Genomic DNA, 5,103 nt, shown 5'->3' with positions numbered 1-5,103 from the left:
GCGCTGCCCGCACTTTCGCCTGTACGTAATGCGACTTCCGCCCTCACATTACGTCATAGAATCCGCTCTGCCGGGTTGGCTGATTCACGGTGATTGGGTATTTGGTTTGGCTGATTCACGGTGATTGGCTGTTTAGGTTGGCTCGTGTAGAAGTGGGCAGTAATAGGCTAATATGCGCCGGGTACGCATATTAACTTATTCCACAAGACTTCTGCTCGATTTACAATCTGATTGGTTGTTTGGGTTGGCTGTTTCACAGTGATTGGTTGTTTGAGTTGGAACGACCAATCAGGTTGCGAATCGAGCAGGAGTCTTGTGGAATAAGGTCGGTACTGAACAATAGAACTGTCAACACAGGGGACACAAGGGAGGGACAGTTACTGCAGCGCCATCTGGTGGTGGAGGCTGGTGACTGCAGCCTGATGCAATAACAGCAACATCCCTCTGCAGTTCTTCCTGTCTGACGGAGAGGGACATTGATCACAAAGTTTCCCGTATACTGAGGAGTCAGATGCAGAATGACTCAGAGCCCTGCATCCATCATGTACAGAGGATATATGCATTTATAAGCTTTACATCAGACATGGCTGAGGGGAGTCTACAGCAGTCTACTGGCTGGATAACCGGTGCCCATCCGCTACTTCCAGAGCCGCCCATCCGCTACTTCCAGAGCCGCCCATCCGCTACTTTCAGAGCCGCGCCGGCAGTACTGCTGGAAACAGTCAGCAAGCTTGCCGTGACCGCTCCCCCCATTTGCACGGCATATTACGTGTACAGAATGTGCACGCGATAGGCAATGACTACTCCCCATTGATTTCAGTGGGTTTGGTCACGTGTGTGTTTTTTGCGTGTGCATTTCGGTCATGTAAACAAACCCGCAGCGTGTCCTATTTTGTATTGCCCACGAAAATAGCAGATGTTAAACTAAATAAACTTAAGTCACCATTACCATCAATGGGCGCACGCTTGAGTGTTCTTTTGCGCGTGCCAATACCCAGGGCATGTGAGTGCAAAAAAAAAAATGTGAGCAAAAACACAACACCCATTGCGCAACTGCGTGCATAAATACACTTACGCCATTGTGAAGACGGTCTAAAAGCCCAGTTCCCATAATGCTGTGGAACAGTTTGGGATTTTTCAGATGGGTGCAATTTGGCGCAACACATGGAAAATTCTGTGCCAAAAATCAGCGCGCTGCTGTACGGATTTTGATGTGAAGTTGAAAATAACGGTTATCCTGCTGGCTTTGGTTCGGATTTCTGCCGCGTCAGATTCAGTTTTGTGTTGCGCCAAATTCTGTCCGTTGTGAAAAGCCCCGTCCTCGCAGAAAGTGCTGGATCGCCAGACAGAAACCAACACACACCGTTATAGTCGGTGGCGACCATTCCGCGCGTGGTTTCAGTTTTCTGCCCCCAAAGTGTCACCGTAGATCCATCACTAATTGCAGGATATCTGCAGTCACATGACCAACAGACCACCATCCTCCACCAATAAGAAGCCCCTACCTGCAGGAGTCCTGCGCTGCGTGTAGCGAGCGATCAAACGCTTCCCCGAATATGAGACCATCAAAGAGAAGCGGCTTCCTCATTAGTCATGGCGTCCCTCACAGCAGCCGCTGATGACACCTTAATCCTCTCATGTCCTGGGAGTCAGACTGCACCTTTACGACGATGTGATGCTTGCCTACTCCTGCGGGGGCGCTGCAGGGGAATTTGCGCAGATTCCGGCCTGGTTCATACTTATTATAGGTAGTTATTACGCTTTGTACGTTATACTGGTTTCATTCGTACTTCACAGGAAACTCCATGGTGGTCTGATAGTTCTGCTCCTCTCACCCCCTCCTCGAGATGGAGGCGTACTGTCAGGGTCGGACATGTAATGGTCGCTTTGAGTCCTCCAGATAGAGACGTGTTCTGGCTAATGGCTTGCACGAGCGTCATCCTGGAGCGCGGCTTCCTAGCTGCCGACTTACCTGCTGCTGACGACCCGTGGTCAGCGCCACATTGTATGTTGTCACTGCTTAGGCAGAAGGCGGTAAATCAATAGGGAAACCTTCACAGTAAAACGCGCCGATACGCTCGCAAAAAAGACTTATTCATAGCGCAAATCCGTTGCTGTGGATCCACGGTGCGGACGCCAACAGTGGATTCTGCAATGCAAATCCGTTTGTGTGCAGTCGGCCTTATGGCGGAATGATAGCCTTGTCCTTACATCTCCCATCCCAGCCAGCTTCATCACTATTCATTGGTTTCTTGGTCGTGTCCTGAATGCGCCTTTTACCCAATTCCCCCCCCTTTGCGCCCTTAGCAGGTGCACACCTAGTTGGTGGTCACAGGTGACCCTACTAAGCAGAGTCCCCATCATTATCCTATGGTAGCATCACACACTACGACTCACAGCCATACCAGCCACTATCGCCCAGTGAATGGAGGCGGAGCGCTGGAGATCACCCCAATCACCCGCTCACGGATTGAGGGTCTTCTGTTTATACTGAGGGAGAAGCCGCTCCGCAGTCGTTTCACTGGAGCTGAAACGAAACAACTGGCGACAACTGAGTAACGTCTGGGTCAGCGCTATAACGGGGGACGTGGACACGGGCCGACAGTCACCTGAAATCACTCATTTGGGCGACTATTCTGGTGACTATCGGCACCCATTGCAGGCAAACACACAACCGCCAGACGCTGCGTCTCCGGATTATCCTAGAAGGGAGGGGAGATTAGTAACGGGAGACTGGGGGTCCTCCACGGGGTGCAGACCGATAATCATGTCTGCAGAATCAGGGGATGATGCCAAGTTAAACGTATCCACTTTAGTCTTGGCATGACGTTGCGATCAGGCCAGAACCACGTTATTCTATTCGTCCTCCCGTGACATCACACCTCAGCTACAAGCGCCAGTGACTGACTGTCCGCTGTCTCAGAAACACCATGTCTGCGCTTTAAAACTGAATCTCTCAAACAAACCCTCGCGTTTCTGCTGTCTACTGACTGATGTAAACCGGATCTCTCCATCTCAGTGTGTGGCACCATTGTGGTGTCCCAACAACGACCAAGATACAAGGTCCACGCTGAGGAGCTGGCGGATTAGAGATGGCACTTGTCACGGTGGCTCTACCAGACTCCGCCCCAGAGCACCGCTAGACCTCTTCCAGGCAATGCTGGGACAGCGGTTACCTGTATAAGTGCGGTAGACTTGCAGTTGTCATGCGTGACGCCAGTGCTCCTTCTCGACGAAGTTTATCTGGCGGTTATATAAAGAGAGTCCACACACACCCACACACACACACACACACACACACAATTGGAACTTGATAACTTGGTCACTGGGAACAGGCAATGACCGTTGAACTTTACTGGTACGATACAGCTTATGGCCCATTTAGACCCGACGATTCTCGCTCAAAGCCGCCTTTTGAGCCATACCTGTTGCTTCTAAATGCAGGGACATTGTGCAGTTTTCATGCAGGAGTCGTTCATCGCTCAATTCTAGTTTTCTTGAATTGAGCTATGAACTCTTAGCAGTGCAGGCTATTATCACAGTCGGCAGCGCTGATAAGATTCTTACAGCCCATGTCCCACTGGTAGTTCACAGCAGGACTCGAGGTGTTACAGCTGTTTGCTTATGTTCTACTTCGCTACTATAGACCATGCAAAGATGATTGCTCAAAACTGTCACTCAACTGTTGTTTGAGCGATCATCTGTCAGTGTAAATGTGGTCTTACTCACATGTGCAGGAAAAGGGCAACTTGACAGCAACAGGTCAGTGAGGCAAACTCAGGATGAGCACCAGCTATCTGTGGTGCTCTGCTCCTGGACACACACAACTATATACTATAAAAACATACCCGCGCCATCATGAACTAGAAGCTTCTAATAATATAATCTTTTATTTCGCTACGCATTTCAGCACTATTGCTGTACCTTTGTCAAGCTTAATACATTGTTATTAGAGATGAGTGAGCGTACTCGGAAAAGCACTACTCGCTCGAGTAATTTGCTTTATCCGAGTATCGCTGTGCTCGTCCCTGAAGATTCGGGTGCCGGCACGGAGCGGGGAGCTGCAGGGGAGAGCGGGGAGGAACGGAGGTAAGATCTTTCTCTCCCTCTCTCCCGCCCGCTCTCCCCTGTGACTCACCTGTCAGCCGCAGCGGCACCCGAATCTTCAGGGACGAGCACAGCGATACTCGGATAAAGCAAATTACTCGAGCGAGTAGTGCTTTTCCGAGTACGCTCGCTCATCTCTAAGTGTTATACAATTTATATATATATATATATATATATATATATATATATATACACACACACACACACACACACACACACACACACTAATTACGAGGTGCAACTTGGCATCCCAAATCATGATGTAATGAAGTGGGATTCCCTTCCCTCTAACGTGCATCCCCACCTGACCTAGTTTGGACTTTATGTCTACGTATAGCACCCATATAGTCTGAGGGCATGGGGCAGGACCTTCACCCCTATTGTTCAAGAGGTGCATCCGTTTATTACTGGGTGTTATGACCTATTGTTTATATCGTTTCCCCAATTTGTAAAGCGCTACAGAATATGTTGGCACCATATAAACATTATTAACCTCTCCTACGCCGGGTTTGGCGGCTGTAGATAACATCATGTTATGGAATAAGGCAGCGCAGTCTTCCTTGAAGTCCCTCATGGGGAGATAGGGTCAAAATATTAAACGGGAGCTTGAAATTTCTTGCATCCAAGCAGCCGCCGCTCGCTGCTGTCACTAATGGGAGGTCGGAGGGGTGCGCAGAAGTAGAAAAACATAGCGGTTTTCTCCCAGAAACAGCACCACTCCTGTCTAATGGTTGCATGTGGTATTACAGCTCAGCTGCACTACAATACTAGCCACAACCCACAGAGAAGGGTGGCGCTGTGTTCAGAAGTAATCCTGGACAACCTCTTTAAAGAGCCCCTGGATGCAGAACCCACTTGTCAAACACTAGGAGACTGGCCAAGATGTACCGACCGAGTCTCCTCCCTGTACAGACTGGTCCCCTTCCCAAATCCACACTGTATAGCAGCACCCACCTCAGTATAATTAAGAAGACAAAAGGTGTTCTGCTCTGGTGA

This window comes from Eleutherodactylus coqui, chromosome 10, assembly GCF_035609145.1.
Source record: "Eleutherodactylus coqui strain aEleCoq1 chromosome 10, aEleCoq1.hap1, whole genome shotgun sequence".
Taxonomy (NCBI): domain Eukaryota; kingdom Metazoa; phylum Chordata; class Amphibia; order Anura; family Eleutherodactylidae; genus Eleutherodactylus; species Eleutherodactylus coqui.
The sequence above is the reverse complement of the archived record's forward strand: the minus strand, read 5'-3'. Positions refer to the sequence as shown.